We start from the raw sequence: 17336 nt of genomic DNA on the forward strand, positions 1-17336 counted from the left end.
GTTTCTCCGCCCCTCTCATTGGGGAAGCTCATACTCCCACAGGATTGTGGGATAGTCATTAGTCCCCAGCCAATGGTAAGTAGGCAGGTTATAACACTCGTGGACTCTGACTGTCTCAGTGGCTGGGTCCAGAGAGAGCGGGAAACCTAGTGCCCTCTGGCTTTATAGTGGTAGTGTCCTGTCTGGTGATTGGCTGCACTGTGCTGTGTGCTTACCGGTCATCCTGTGTGTCAATCACTGCCTGTCTGCACTTCATTATATACATGAGTGGCTATTATGACATCTCCCCCCTTTTTTTAAAATTAAAATAAATACTAAGGTGCGGATGCTTATAAATATATATATATATAAATATATATATGTGCCTGACTATATACAGAAAGATGTACAAACGAATGTATATACATAGGAAGGTTGCGATAGTGCAGATACATGGCAAACAAAACGATATTTACAGTTACAATTACAATTGGTGAAGTCACAAAAATGTACAAAAGCTCAGTCTATAGATTTAGTCTTTGTGGTGGGCGACAAATTCTTGTTGATCGCCACAGAGACGGATTAGGAGCCGCCTGCGCTTGGAGAGGTGGAACTGCTGGCATCGCTGTGGGCGTTTTGCTTGAAAACATACTCAGTTTGGACCAATGGAACCGGGTCCAATAAAAATCCCATTCTAACAATACAATTGGCCATGGACCAGTGACGCAACGCAGAAATGGGTAATTGAGTGCATTATTTAATGGAGCTGTCCAATCAATCTCACTTCCGTGTGAATAGTTAATTTACTTAATTTAAATTAAATTCGATTAATTTGTTATTATCCAATCCTCTCTTTCATGCCAGCTTTCTAAATTTTCAACAATGGAACAGCAATATATCCGTGCACTCCAAGTGAAAATTGCATTTATTGAAGTCTGCTTGCTTCTTCCTAAACGGAGCGATCTGACTCGACCCATGCTTCAAATCTACGCAGTTTGAACTCCGGAACCGAAGAAACGAAAGGAATTGTGAACAACAATGGTGAGAAAAAGGAGGAGTGAGGTCCTGTCCAGTGGGAAACTAAAGTTTATGAGTGTTTTTTTTTGAACGGTGAAATTAATCCTAAAGAGAGTTAAATTAAGAATTACTTTATGGTCTGAGTGTGCAGCTGTGGGGGTGAGAGTTAGTTGAACTACAAGGAAATCGCTGGCGGACTGCAGTTTGAGGGACTGAGTATGTTCTTACAACAGCAGATTAACACGGAACAGGTTGACTCAAAGAATTAAGCCTGTGAGGCAGAGCCATAATGTGTCTGACTGGTTCCCAATCTAAGGATTAAACCTGTGTTGTCAGCCTGATATATTGTTAACTGAATAGCAGAGAACATGAGCTGATGCATTTTGGTGGGAAGAACATGGAGAGACAATATAAAAAAAGGTTAACATTCTTAAGGATGTGCAGGAGCAGAGGGACCTGGGTGTACACGTGAAGAGATCATTGAAAGTGGCAGGACAGGTGGAGACAGCCATTACTAAAGTATACGGTATTCTGTGCATCATTAACAGGGACGTAGAGTAGAGTACGAAAGCAAGGAGGTTATGCTGAACATATCCAAAACACTAGTTCGACCTCAGGTGGAATATTGTGTACAGTTCTGGTTGCCACACTATTGGAAGGATAGTGAACGTATTGAAGAGAGTGCAGAAGAAGTTTACAAGAATGGTTCCAGGGATGAGAAACTCAGTTATGAGGATATATTAGAGAAGTTGGGACTGCTCTTCTTGGTGAGAAGAAGGCTAAGAGGAGATCTGATGTTGCAAATCACAAGGAGGGTTGGAGAGAGTAGATAGGGAGACACTGCTCCCACTCAAGAACTAGAGGGCACAGATGTAAAGTGATTGGCAAAAGAAGTAAATGTCATGTGAAAAGCTTTTCACAAGGAGTGTTTCAGGTCTGCAATGCTCTGCCTGGAGTGTGGGGTATAATGATATGTTTATAGTCAGGTTAGTGAAGGGTTAATAATTACATCTGTGTAAATCAAAAACTAGAGGGCGTTACTACTTCTCTGTATTTGTCAGACTCTGAGGGAATTCTAGGAGTAGCATGAGGAGAAAGCATGGTGAAAGCATAAGAAGAAGATTAGAGTAGATAGAGTGAACACAAGGGTAGATCATAATGTAATTAGTGATGAGATAGATTATTGAGTACTATAGGACAGATTCAATATCACTTAATTATTATCTGTAGCTCAGTAGAGTGTGCAAACTTCATTTAATTAGTAGTGTAATAATGAATTAGTTTTGTTTCAGTCGTTTGATTGTATATTCATTGTCAACACTGCATCGGATCATTCTGGAAGAAGGAACAAAGAATACAACATATTACCAATCATGGTCATCTTACATGCTACCAGGAGTAGAAACATAACATGGCACCAGATGACAGCTGAAGCTATACAGATAGTTTAGTAAGAATCGAGTCAACAAAAAACTAACACGTAACTCGAATTTTGAAGAACACACCTGTTACTGCGAGACATTGAAGAATCCAGGACTCATGGAGAAAGCTCACGCTCCACGACAATTCTGGATCACCGGTAAACTGGACGTTAACTGATGAGTGTTCAAACAACAGTTTAAGTTATATCTGTTGGCTTCTGATTTAACTGATGTGAGTAATGATCAGTAATTAGCTTTATTTCTACCGATGGCTGGTCCACAAGCCATAGAACCTCATTTCAATTTGCTACGGACTAAGATAATTCTAAGTATGATATAGTCAGAGTAAAATTTGATCTTCACTGCAAGATACAGATTAATGAAACAATGGCCTCCTTCTGCACTCTAAACTCGATGATTTGGGCGTTTTGTCTTCAAACGAAGGATGCAAAATAATGGGGAATTGATTGATTACTTTGTGACTGATTTCAAACTCTTAGTTCAAACATGTAATTTCCCGGTTTTAACTGATTCAATGATCAGAGATCAAATTGTATTTGGGATAATAGATGATAAGCTCAGGGAACATTTGCTGAGACAGAAAGATTTCCGGCTTGAAAACGCTATTGAAATGTGTCGTATGCATCGATTCCGCAAAAGTCAATATATTGAGATTCTGCAGAGGAAAAAGGACGTGAAAATAAGCCTCGAAGTAGAATGCATTGGAGCTGTGGTGCAGCTCAGAAAGATGTGCGTTTTGGATGGCAGCCATCTTATGCACTTGCATTCTAGGCCTACACGTGCTCACTTCGCAAACAGATGCGAGACGGAAGAAGACCGATGTGCGCATGCGTGAAGAAATTGTACGCATGATGACGTGAACGTCATCACATGTGGACACGCCTACCCACACAAAAAATATCCAGCATGAGGAAATATTTGCTCACAATGTGGCAAACACAACCACTTTGCTGCACAGTGCAGATCCACTCTTAAATTGAAATTTGTGACTTTAAATAAACAGCATCTGAATGTAAGAAGTGTAGACACAACAGAAGAAGCTTTTCAGAAAGGAATATTTTCCAATGATCTTGATGCTTACTGCTGAGAAAATTCCTTCTTCATAGGCATTATTGAATAATGCGATGATACCACAGATGTTTCATCTCCTCTTAATGTAGTTCATTCTTTCAACACGGAATTGGAATGGAACACAGTACTTCAAGTTAATGGTTCAGAAATCAATTTTAAACTTGACACAGGAGCTTCTGCAAACTTGCTGAACAGGCATGACCTTTCGCAACTGAAGCAAATTCCTGAAATCAAATTGTCAATTGCGTGACTATGATGAAAGTGCCATCATCTCATTGGGATCTTGCTATTTATTGGTTACGAATCACAACACTGCCATATCTCTAAGATTTGAGATTGTTGATTCAAACAGATCTTCACTCTGAGGTGCGCAAGCCTGAAGGGATCTTCACCTAATTCAGAGAATTTATAGTGCGAGTTCATCTCATCCAACTATTCAAGACAACATACAAGGAATCCCTGATTGCTCTCCGCACATCTTTGAAGGCATGGCTATTCTTCCGTATCAATATAAAATTCAGTTATAGCCAGATGCCAAACCAGTGGTACACCTGCTGAGAAGAGTTCCTGCACCGCTTCGGGAGAGGTTGAAGCATAAGCTTGCACGTATGCAAATTCTTGGCATAATATCCAAAATAACAGCACTGACTGGGTCAGTTCAATGGTGTGTGTAAAGAAACCTTCTGGTTAATTAAGGATATGCATCGATCCTAAAGATCTCAATAAAAATATTGAGAGAGAGCACTATCCTTTACCCAAGAGTGAAGAAAACACCAGTGAAATGGCGAATGCTAAAAAAAAAATCCAAACTGGATCCCTCCAGAGGATTTTGGCAAATGCAGTTAGATGACACAAGCAATACGTTGTGTACGTTCAACACCGTTTGGTAGATACTGTTTCAACAGAATACCATTTGGAAATATCTCCGCATCAGAGATTTTTCATCGAGTGATGGAACAGATTTGAAGGTGTACGAGTGTATGTGAATTATATAATTGTCTGGTCATCTACAAGAGAAGAACACAATGCAAGACTGTTCCAAGTATTCCAACGAGTACATAAATTTGATTTGAAACTGAATAGAGCCAAATGTAGTTTCAGTATCTCAATTCAACTCTGAAGTTCCTTGGAGATCACATTTCAGAACATGATGTGCAACCTGACAATGGCAAGATTGCTGCCACTCAGAAAATGAAAGTCCCAGAGGACAAGAAAGCTGTGTTGAGATTCTTAGGTGTCATGAATTTTCTGGCAAAGTTCATTGCTAGCCTCTCATCCAGAACTATTTCTTTGTGACATCCCATCAAAAGACTGACACTCATCAAAAAGAATGGATTGATCTGAAGTCACAGCTGACTACTGCACCTCTTCTTTCTTTATTTGACCCCGACAGGGAAACAAAAATCTCAACGGATGCAAGTCAAAGTGTAATTGGAGCAGTTCTTCTACAGAGAAATGACAATTCTTTATGATTACCAGTTGCCTATGCTTCAAGAGCAATGACACCTACTGAACAACAGTATGCCCAAATAGAAAAAGAATGGTTAGATTTATTAACAGGAATTCTCAAGTTTCACAATTATGTATATGGTCTTCCTACATTTACAGTCAAGACTGATCACAGACCACTTGTTCACATCATTCACAAGGATTTGAAGGTTACAGCGTGGCCTGATGAAGCAACGTAGATACGACTTTCGACTAATATATACTCCAGGAAAGGAATTGATAATTGGTATATACTCCAGGCAAGGAATTGATAATTGCTGACGTGTTATCACGTTCTGTTCATTCAGAAGAATAACCACCTGAATTTATTCAGCACATAGAAGCTCGAATGCAGCTTTGAGCTGAAACCTTACCTGCATTAGACGACAAACTGAAACTCATCCGTGACGAAACCAAGAAAGATTCAATGTTACTTTGTGTCATAGACCATCGAAACAATGGTTGGCCAAAAGGACATTGCTCCAAGTATAGAAACAAACAAGCTGAACTAACAATCGTTGATGGATTGTTACTTCGACTTTATCCATAGTGATTCCTTTGTCACTTAGACCCATGATTCTGAAACAGATGCAAGGCCAGAGTAGAGCAAGACAAACTGTTTATTGGCCAGGTAGCAACCGAGACATCACAAATCTGATACTCAAGTGTGAAACATGGCAAAAATACCAACCTGTATAATGCAAAGAAAAACTTCTATCGCATGCATTGGAGAAAACTCCATGGTCAAAAGTAGGAATTGGGTTTGTTTCATTTCAACGGTCGTGATTACGTGTTCATCATAAACTACTTTTCACATTATCCTGAAGTCATAAAGTTGTCAGACTTAATTTCTCAATCTGTTATGAAGGCTACAAAAGAAATCTTTGCAAGACATGGTATTCCGAACACTGTCATGTCTGATAACGGACCGTGCTTTGACAGCCATGAATGGGCTGAATTCACCAAAGAATATAATTCTGCTCACATCACATCAAGTCTGCACTATCCACTATCAAATGGGAAAGTAGAGAAAGGGGTTCACATAATGAAGCAACTTCTACATAAATTCTTTGCTTCTCATGCTGACATGATGAACCTTGCTTTACTCAATTACAGAGCAACTCCACTTGCCAGGGGTTTATCACCAGCACAATTGTTGATGAACAGGGAGTTAAGAACTCTACCATCCATTAGACTACCTGATCCAGATCATCTACCCGTAATCAAAAAGATGCAACGTCAACAAGATGTACAATACAACATGCAACTACACTGGAAACACTGAATCCAGGGGATCAAGTCAGCGTTCGAATTCCTGATGGAGGATTGGTCTGTTATTGCCAAAGTTATTAGTCAAACAGCACCACGCTCCTATATCATTCAAAAGAATGAAGGTTCAATTGTTCGACGTAATCGAGCACTTTTGAAAATCAAACCATCTAACAAGATTTTTACAGATCTACAACTACGTGAAAGTCTCTTTAACAATACGGTGACATCTTCTAAGGTTATTAAAGATTCACAGAAGACGTTTAAAAACTTCTGACTCTCCTCTTTGTAGTAAAGGACCTGGAATAAAAGGAAGCCGGACAGACTCAATTTGTGAATCATACCTGTTGGACTATTTAATTATTAATTTTTTTCACTTGCATGTTAAATTCATATACATATCTTGTATTGTGTACCGATATTATACAATTTTTCCTTTGATAATAGAAAATAAATGTCTTTAAAAAAAAAGGGAAAGTAATGATATGCATATAGTCAGGTTAGTGAAGGGTTAATAATTAAATCTGTGTAAATCAAACACTAGAGGGCGTTACTACTTCTCTGTATTTAAGTCAGACTCTGAGGGAATTCTGGGAGTAGCATAAGGAGAAAGCATGGTGAAAACATAAGACTAGAGTTAGCACGAGGTTAGATCATAGTGTAGTTAGTGACTAGATTACTGAGTACTGTAGGACAGATTCAATATCACTTAATTATTATCTGTAGCCCAGTAGAGTGTAATAATGAATTAGATTTGTTTCAATTGTTTGATTGTATATTCTTTGTCAACACTGCATCGGATCATTCTGGAAGAAAGGACAAAGAATACAACATATTACCATGGTAATATAACATGCTACCAGGAGTAGAAACATAACATGGTGGAGGTAAATTCAAGTGAGGCATGCAAGATGGCATTAGGTGATGATTACTTGAATAGAATCGAAACAGTGTGTAGGGCTACTGGGAAAAGGCAGGGAAATGGCATTAAGTTATGACGCTCATTTTGAAAACCAGTGAAAACACAAAAGGCCAAATGGCCTCCTTCTGCCCTGCGATAATTCTGTGATTCAGTGAGGATATCAGATTGATTTAGATCAGTCGGCTGGACAACTGGTTTGTGATACCGAACTAGGTCAACAGAGCAGATTCAATTCCCGTATCTTCTGAGGTTATTCATGAAGGCCCCGCCTTCTCAACCTTGCAACTGTCTGTGGTGTGCTGATCCTGGGGTAGCATCACCACCAGTAAACTCTCCCTCTGGTGACTTTACTTTACTTACAGCTTTGGAAAAATGCCCAGTCAACCATGCTCCTGTAGCCATGTAAAATGGCTGCGTTCCGAATAATCTGGCCAAAACCCAGTTTAAAACGGCTAACCCGAAAGACTGCTGGGAAAAGCAGATAGAAGACACAAGCAGGCAGCTGCAGACAGGTTTGCATATTCAGCTCTGGGAACGTAGCCCAGATCGATACTCAGGGCTATCAACAGCCCATCAACCCAGGTATCCGCAGTTGCATTCAGGACTGTTTACACCTAATCTACTCAGTCATCCACAGTTAAATCGGCTATCCCCGGGAACAATTGCAACATATTAGCAATTGAATACCGGGCCAGACCTGTCGGCGCCTGCAATGGCCGAAACAAAGACAGGTGAGCGACCACCCCCCGATCGAGGAATCGCCTCACCATTGGACACATCAACCCCAGAGACAGGGGACAGAATCCAATCACTTGGGACTCAGGGTCAAGGGCCGCCCCGGGAGGCGGGAAGCCCATAGGCCCTATAAAAGTGAGGGTCCAAGTCAGATCTCTCTCTCTCTCATCTTCGCCTGCTCGAGACCTTCGCAAGACCAGTCACCGGCAAGAGTAAGTTTGAATCCAGCGATCGCTATCCGGTAGAGACACCTAGCCACCGACCTGTAGCAGCCTTTTGAATCCCGCGTGCCAGATTTGATTGGACAAGCCATTCATTTCCCTGACGTGGTGGGCTCTTCCTAAGTTAAGTATTGGCCAGTAGTGATAGGTTTGTTATATAGAAAGTAGTATTAGGGTATTAATATTGCTTGTTGTATATAATAAATGACCGTTGTTTTAATCCTTACTAAGCGGTGTGCTGTGTTATTAATCATAACCTGAACTTGAACCACGTGGTGGTATCATAAAGATACCTGCCGACTCATGAGCAAAGGTGACCTAAACAGAGCAAATAGACTAAGGTTAAAAGAGCAACACTCCCAAACAGAAACTTGATTTGCCTGTCACCAGAATTCAGAGAATTATCAATCACAAAGGCGGTGAGTGGGGGTGGAGTAAACAATACCTTTTAAAGTTTTGTTAATGATGCACCAAGGAACAAAAAGGACACCCATTGTTGCTAACTTTAGCTGTGTTTCTTAATTTGGCTCTGTTTAATTCCGTTTGCTCAAGGGTCGCCAGGAATCTTTCGACACCGCCACAAGGTTCAGAACCGAATACTGATCAATGACTCGATACACCAGTTAGTAAATTCAAAAGCAATGCTCATTTATTTACACACAGTCAGATCTACTCATGCATAAACTCTACAAACTATACTACCACTATTACTGAAGCCTATACTTAGCTTCGGGTGCCCACTCAGTCAGAGGAACAATGGCCGTTGCTCGGTTCTGAGGCTGCTGGGTTGAGCTGTTTACAGGATAGAAACGAGGAGCGTCTATCTCGTAGCGTGCGTTGACTTGGTACTTACTTGGTCTGATGCAGCTGCTAGGCAAGTCTCTCTCTTCGCTGAGAGCCAAAGCCAAAGGAGAAAGATTCTCCCTTGGGGGATACCTTTTATACTAAAAAGGGCTTCGCGCGCTTTTGGGCGGCCCTTGAACTTGGCCGCAATTAATTGGGTCTTTCCCAATCATTCTTATCGATCTTCCTCCAATAGAGAGGTGGTTCCCTGATTGCTGGGCGTGTCCTAGGTGACCGTTGGTCTGCTTTGTTTTAGTCTCTTCTGGCGCCGGGGAGTCTCCTTAACATTGTTTATCTAAATGTTTCCGTTTTGTCCCCGGAGATGGCTCATTAGTATGTAGATTGCTTAGCAGTTTCTGTCCTGTCTGAGGGCTTAAGGTTCTAATCAACAGACAGACCTTGCACCTGCTCGTTTCTTAGTATTGTCCAATTTTCCCTGCATTCTTTGCAAGTGTCCATTTTGTAATCGGGACGTGGCCATCCCAGATGGCTACACTATAGAGGTGGGTATAAGGCTCAGTCCCGAGGAGTGGTTTAGAGTGATGCAGTATACATATTACCCTCAGCTGGAAATGTAAGAAATTGAGCAGGTAGTTTGTCGCTTATGACTACAGATGAGCACAGTGTGGACTTCTTAACTTCGTATTGTATTCTTGCAATATCTTGAGGCTACTAGGCAAACGAGCTACTAGGGAAAAGATCTACTCTAACAATCTCGGTGGAACTCTGAATGGGGCATGCCGAGCATTGCTGGCACTCCCAACTCCAGGAGTACTTCCAAACCAACGAACATAACTATCTCTTTGGGGGATTGAGCTGCCTGAAGAGTGAACACACTCGTTTCCGCGCTCCCCATCGCCCCTTAGTCTAAGATTCATTCTCCCTGGGAGATTTTCATCTGGCAGGAATGCTCCTCAGCACATTATGGGTGAGATATGAAGAAAAGGTTCCCCCCGGGCTGGAGGAATGAGGGGTCACCGTCTCAGCACAAGGAGCACAAGGCACGGCCAATTAGGACTCAGGTGAGGAGAATTTCTTCACTCACAGGGTGGTGGATCTTTCTTTTTGTTTAATTTAAAGTACATAATTCATTATCTTTCCAATTAAGGGCAATTTAGCGCGGCCAACCCACACAGACACAGGGAGAATGTGAAAACTCTACATGAACAGTGACCCGAGCAGGGTTTGAACCTGGGTCCTCAGCACTGTGAGACAGCAGTGCTAACCACTGCACCACCGTGTCGCCTCGCAGGTTGGTGAATTTCCTACCACCGAGAGCTGAGGCTGTTCAGTAGTATATCTGAAGTGAGGTCAAAATGTTTTGGATATTAATCAAATTATAACAATAATCTTGATTAGTGTCACAAGTAGGCTTACATTAACACTGCAATTAAGTTATTGTGAAAACCTCCCTAGTCGCCACACTCCGGCGCCTGTTCAGGTACCCTGAGGGAGGATTTAGAGTGTCCAATTCACCGAACAGCATTTCTTTCGGGACTTGTGGGAGGAAACTGGAGCACCCGGAGGAAACCCACGCAGACACGGGGAGAACGTGCAGACTCCGCACAGACAGTGACCCAAGCGGAATTGAACCTGGGACCCTGACGCTGTGAGGCAGCAGTGCTAACCACTGTGTCACCGTGTCACCAGGTGAGTGAAGTGACTGTTGGTGACCATATCGGGGATAGTGATCACAATTTAGTTAGATTCAGCATTACCATGGGAAAGGACAGAGCGAAAGCAGGAGTACAAATTTTGGCATTGCCAGTGGATTAATCAATGGAAAACCAGTGGGAAGCACTAATAGGAGAGACACTAAATGTGCAAAGTGGACATGTCCTGTCCAAAAATAAGAGTGGTACTCCCAGATCTGTCTGGTTTTCTAGAGGAATATAGGGGAAGATCAAACAGGAAAAGAAAGCAAATGATAGGCTCAAAGAACTAAGCACTGAAGATAGCCTAGACGAATAGAGAAAGTGGGACAAAGTCAAAAAGGGCAGAAGGAAATCAAAGATAGGGCATGAAAAAAAGATTAGTAAGTAAAGTTAACGAAAACCCAAAGATGTTTTACCAATATATTAATGCAAAAAGATTAGTTAAATTAAAAAGTGAGAGATGAAGAAGGGAACTTGTGTGTAGATGCAGAGGCTATGGGAAGGATTTTAAATGATTATTTTGTCTCTGTGTTTACAAAGGAAATGGACAATGCTGTTAGGAGTGAAAATATTCACACACAGGCCTGAGTATAAGTAAAAAAAGCAGTTTATTATGTCAGAATTCTGGGAGACAAGGCCTATGAGACTCCACAGCCTGTGACCGCGCCTTATCTCATTTAAGCTAAAGCTCACACGGGTTAATATACAGATTCAAGGGGCGGAATTAGTTTGTATTCTCATTTACATACAATCAATCAACTATATTCGTGTCACACTTATTACATGCAGTCAGTCAATTTTCCAAGCATCCCAATTATCACATATATGGTTATAAATAAAATAAAATGATATAAAGCACCATAGTTCATATAGCTACGTTCATCCTGTGTCCGTTGTGAAATGTGATGTTCCTGCTCTTTTAAGTGCTTGTAGTTGTTCTGAGATCTCAAGAGCCATCACGAGTCCCCACAGCTGCTGCTGTTGTTCCAATCTTTCTTGAATGTTTAACCTAAAAATTTGAAGGAAAAGTGGAAAAGTGTCCTGGTCGTCACCATGTGTTAGATGTTGTCCGTATAAAGCTTTTCCTGTATGGGCTGAACACGTGTGTTATTCAGGGGTTAATAGTTCTTATATATTACAACCTTTTCATATCTATTTTCCTCGTGGTTATGTACCTAATTCTGTTGCGTTTGAACCCGATCTTGGCGTGCATTTGCCTGGTTAATTAGCTAGTTTACAATAACTCAACTGTCTCAAATTCCTGAAGCTACTGCAAATATTGTGACACTTGTAGTTACTTGTAAAGTTCTGTGCTGTATGTTCTATGTTCTAACATTAAATATCCATTCTGCATGGGACAGAGTGGGTTAACTAATCTGATGAGACAAGAGGTACTCATTGGCTTAGATGCCTGTTTAGAAGAGGCAATGTGTAGAAATAGATAGTGTATACACAATGCTGTTAATATCAGAAAAGACACAAAATGGCTGTTAGCTATTTTGTGATATTAAAGACACAAAATGGGTGAACAAGCCACATTCCCTGTAAACTGTCTCATGAGAACCAACCGTGGGTATGTATAGGGAGTATCCCAGCAGACGCTGATAACAGCTTCACAGAACAAGACATGCAATGTATCCTTGATAAAACTCAAGGTCAACAGCTTGACATATCCTTGTCAGATATATCCTTGTGTTAGTTTTGAATGACGTCTGTATGAAGTTAGGGGCGGTTAAGACAACACAAGACAACATGTAATAAAGTGTGATGCGAATATAGTTGATTGACTGTATGTAAATAAGAATCCGCCCCTTGAATCTGTATATTAACCTGTGTGAGCCTTAGCTCAAGTGAGAAAAGGTGCTGTCAATCGGCTGCTGAATCTCAGGCCTTCTCTCCCAGAATTCTGACATAAACTGCTTTTTTAAACTTATACTCAGGCCTTTGTGTGAATATTTTCATCTCTAACATTTGGCGCAGTCTGGCGGGATGTTGCTGAGCTCGATGCCGCTCGAGCCGGTGGGCAAGGCGAGTAGTCAAACCTTTGACCACCAGAAATTAGAGTCACACGGTGAGACGGACGGACGGCGAAGCAACATCCAACGAATCTGGTATCAAGGCCAAGTGAGTAAAAGACTCAGTTTAAAATTTATTTTTTTTGGTTTTGTATTGTTGGTCCGTTATACCATTTTCTTTAGTACTAATTGGCTGCTCGAGGCCCCATGCTGAGCCTGAATTAAGGGGGCAATTGAGCTCTCACGTGGCAGCCAGAGTTAGTTGGGAGTCTGAGATGCACAGACTGTTGAGTGAATAACGGGTTGCGAAATTTATCGTGACACAGTGCCAAGCCAGGACCACCACCCTACGGGAGTGGACAATAGGTAAACCCTCTGAGCACAATTGCCTAGTCACACCGGATACGCGGGTGATAGAGACGACACGGTTAACACATGATGGAAAAGAGAGGCATGAGGCCGCTTTCCTGGGGTCCCCTGGGATCCATGAGTCTGGCGTTCGGGTAAGAGCAAAATACTCTGGTACAAAAAAAAACAATGATCAAAGATGGGTGGGATCTTGACGCAGCCCCCGTGGAACAGAGAAAATGGTGAGATACACAGAAGCAAGATAAAACAAATACAGCAGGAGTCATCTTAGTTCACCAGTTAGAAGAACAAATGACAGAAATTAAGCCTTCACACCGTTTGGAAAACAGGCTACTTTAAAGGAATTGAGCTCTCACTCTCCCACATTCACAACAAATCATATTAAGCATGGCAATAAAGCGCGAAGATAGCGGCAGTACAGATTGTGCAAACTGGCAAAGAATCACAGGAAACTGCTACAATTATGGCTAAGGACTGTCCTGGAATGTCTCAAGGAGAGGGGAAAGAAACAGGCTCCCTGGGAATGGACACATTAAATTAACTAAAAGTTAAGACATGTCCAAAGGAAAAGAAAGGAAAAAAATCAAATAAAGTAAGATCCAAAAGATCAGAAAGGGGCTGAAACGCTCAATCAGCTTTTTGTTCAGAAATATCTGAGGATAACAAATCCCCCTCCCAAAACAAAAAAAAAAGAAAGGGGGAGTAAAGTCAATATAGGATTAAGGTTAGAAACTTAACAATGGATTCTTGTCTCGAATAACTTCAGATCGTTTCAAGCCGTCCAGAAAAACTCGGCAGTAATTCAATTCATTTAAATAAAAAAAAAACCATCCAGTAATATCTCTTTCAAACACTGGTTAAATAGCGAACATTGAAAATTGAATTCAGTTTAAAGAACAAGACAGAACTTTGAGTAACATTAAAGGAAAGAATATATACTGTTTGAGATTACGTAACAGATAGAAATGGCATCATGCCAAGTTCTCCGCCTTCTTTGGTTCTGTACAGAAATGTAACCATTTCAGCAAGCAGGTCATCTGCACAAAGAAATATACGTCTCGAAGAATAGCTAATGCCTATAAAATTATTCAGTGGAAACTGACTTAAATGGAATAACACAGGTGAAGTTTTATGACGAGGAGAATGGAAGATTTTGTTCAGTATTTTAATTAAGCGATTGTGAAATTGCTGTCTCTGAGAATTTGTCGCCATGAGAGAGGGCTAACAGTTAACTCTGATATTTGTAACCTGTGAGAATGTGTGTGTGTGTTTGGTCTGCAAATGTTAATATCTCTCTGCTAAGATTTATCTTCTTGAGTTCATAATTTGCAACTTTAGAATAGGCTCCAGAAGGATTTTTACCTAACTTATTTTGGTGTGTCGTCTGACATTGTGATTTAAAGATCATAGTTTGAGTGTAGTTAACAAATTTTTCTTTTCAAAGGTTATCATTGACATTTCCAGGGTAATTTTGATACACGAGGAATTTTAATCAGGGTACAAAATCAAGTATGTAAGAATAAGAAAATATTAGGTTTATGGTGTTCATTGGAAGTTAGGATAGTTAAAATACATATAACAGTTGAAATACATATGACGGTGTTTCATTAGTTCAGGGCTAAAAAGTCCCTGACACAACGCAGATGTATTAATTCTGAGATTGCAGAATTAAGTGCAAAGAACAGATAGGTAAATAAAATATGTCCATGATCACAGTTCTTGTTTAAAATAAAGAAGGGTGGTGACAAAATGACGTCTGGTAGAGAACGCTGGTAGAAAACCAAGATACAGCGCAAAATTGGTTCAATCATATATTCAATGCGTTATTGTGTTTGATATTTTAAAATAAATGTTTTACATTAGCTTGGAAATTAAAACTTCAGACAATGTGGAGGCTGTTTTTTTTTTTGAAAAACACACAACTCTGATTAAAAGCAAATCTATATTCCAAGAAAATACATCATTCCAAGACACTTGATAACGGGAACTTGGCAGCAATCCAACTTTTACTCCACCCCCTTTTCAAACCAGCAGAGAATTGACCCATGCTGGGGTTTGCTCCTGTCCACACTCTGAGCTCTGGCTTTGTAATTCTGGTAAAGTAATTAAAAAAAACGGCTGAAGATGTATTTTTAATTGGAACTTACAAATCTTAAGTTTTGAATTGTCAGATATATTCAGATTAGTTAACCCACTCTGTCCCATGCAGAATGGATATTTTGTGTTAGAACATACAGCGCAGAACTTTACAAGTAACTACAAGTGTCACAATATTTGCAGTAGCTTCAGGAATTTGAGACAGTTGAGTTATTGTAAACTAGCTAATTAACCAGGCAAAAGCACGTCAAGATCGGGTTCAAACGCAACAGAATTAGGTGCATAACCACGAGGAATAGATATGAAAAGGTTGTAATATATAAGAACTACTAACCCCTGAATAACACACTTGTTCGGCCCATACAGGAACACTTTATACGGACAACATCTAACACATGGTGACGACCAGGACACTTTTCTACTTTTCCTTTAAATTTTTAGGTTAAACATTCAAGAAAGACTGGAACAACAGCAGCAGCTGTGGGGACTCGTGATGGCTCTTGAGATCTCAGAACAACTACAAGCACTTAAAAGAGCAGGAACATCACTGATTTCACAACGGACACAGGATGAGCGTAGCTACATGAACTATGGTGCTTTACATAATTTTATTGACGGGGTGCCTATCAGGTGCCTGATTGATTAGACATCCCAGCAGCCAGAGACTCGAACAATGATACAGCTTATTTTAATGCTTGGCTGCAGCTACAGTCAGGGAAAGACATCGGATGCGTATACAATTTGTGTCTGTACTTCTCGCACGTTCCGGTATTGTTTATAATATGAAATAAATATGTATAGTGTTTTAAGTAAGGTTGTTATGATTAAGTAAGGTTGTTATGAAGCAGGCTGTCAATGACACGGGTGCCACTAGACTTTGAGGGCATGACAACCTACACAGGGTTACAAGAGGCATAATCAATGATGCAGTGACATGACTTAACACAGAAACGTCTATGGTAAAGTCACCAGACATACAAAGGTTAAATGCGAAAGTGGAACAACTTACAGGAATAAGGAAGAGAATATTAGGGAAAGCAGAGAAAGGTCTAGCCAGCTTGGGGACGAAGGCCTGGGTATACAATTGAATAGGACAACAGAGTTAGGTACACACTCTAAGACATTCAACATGAATTAACAAATTCACGACCAAGAAAGGGAGACAGCCGGAAGGCTCTGACAGAGGCAGCTAAGACACAACCTTGATCTGATCTAAAGGGGGGAGGTGCCTGATTGATTAGGCAGCCCGCAACTGGCTAAGCTAGCCAAATGACAAGGGACGCTGGACAACCGTACTCTGAAGGGAGTAACCAGAGTGTACTCAGCGATCCCCGACTACAAAATGGACGAGATAACGGGAGTAGAGATGGTCCTGATGATCCCTAACATCACACCGGACTCAGGGCCATACCCTCCCAACCATCTGGAGGACATTGGAATCGTACGGGCTAACACCTCCCTCTGGTCCTCTCTCATCGAGACCTCTGCTATACGCAGGGATAATATATGTGATCTCCCTCACGTTGCCCCCACCCGGTGGGACAGGGAGAGTTCGACGAATGTGCGTTAATCAGGACTCATGGTTGTGTCTTAAAGATTACACCTGCCCTCATGCATTTTAAGCTTATGGGGAAAAGGAAATACTGCGTCTCTGCCACCGTAACCTCCTATCGCTATAACCTTTGTACCCCTTAGGCCCACCACAATTGGCCTAGCAAGGATCATTTGAGTTAGGATTATAAAGAGCCAGAGATGGTCCCACATCTTGCAGAAACTCTGAGGGAACGAAGACTCAAGATCAGTCAATCAGTTAAGTTTTACCACCAGATAACGAAAAAATCAACGCTTTGAAAAATAAACACACAGAGGAACTACTTCAGAGTGACAGTTAGTGGCAGCGAGTATGGGACTGTTAGATGAGCTTACTTGAAAACTGCTATGAATAACATCATTTAATGACAGACAGCAGAGTTAGTCAGGGAGGCAGGAATGATTGATATCAAGACATTAAATGTGACATATATGGGTTAATTTGAGGGGTGATCATTGAATCACATACACGGTGTACGTACGGAACATCTGGGCGGTTACATGTCCCAAAGGCCGTATTAAACACACCCTGCAGCCCTCATATCGAATCATTATGGTCATCTGGGATACAGTAAACCTCTTCCAGGACCAAAAGAAGGGAATGTAGGAGGGCATTTTCTGAT

The 17336-nt window shown here is 41.0% G+C and overlaps 1 protein-coding gene and 1 long non-coding RNA gene across 2 annotated transcripts in view; one reads left to right on the forward strand and one right to left on the reverse strand.

Moving 5' to 3' along the window:
• LOC140387094 (uncharacterized) overlaps nucleotides 1–17336 on the reverse strand; it is a 571970-nt gene that overhangs the window by 290102 nt on the left and 264532 nt on the right. The window lies entirely within an intron of this gene.
• On the forward strand, nucleotides 12512–15932 carry LOC140386593 (uncharacterized). Its single transcript, XR_011933635.1, has 2 exons — nucleotides 12512–12766; nucleotides 15565–15932. It is a non-coding gene; the product is annotated as an uncharacterized lncRNA (long non-coding RNA).

The sequence above is a fragment of the Scyliorhinus torazame genome, chromosome 12, assembly GCF_047496885.1.
Source record: "Scyliorhinus torazame isolate Kashiwa2021f chromosome 12, sScyTor2.1, whole genome shotgun sequence".
Lineage (NCBI taxonomy): Eukaryota > Metazoa > Chordata > Chondrichthyes > Carcharhiniformes > Scyliorhinidae > Scyliorhinus > Scyliorhinus torazame.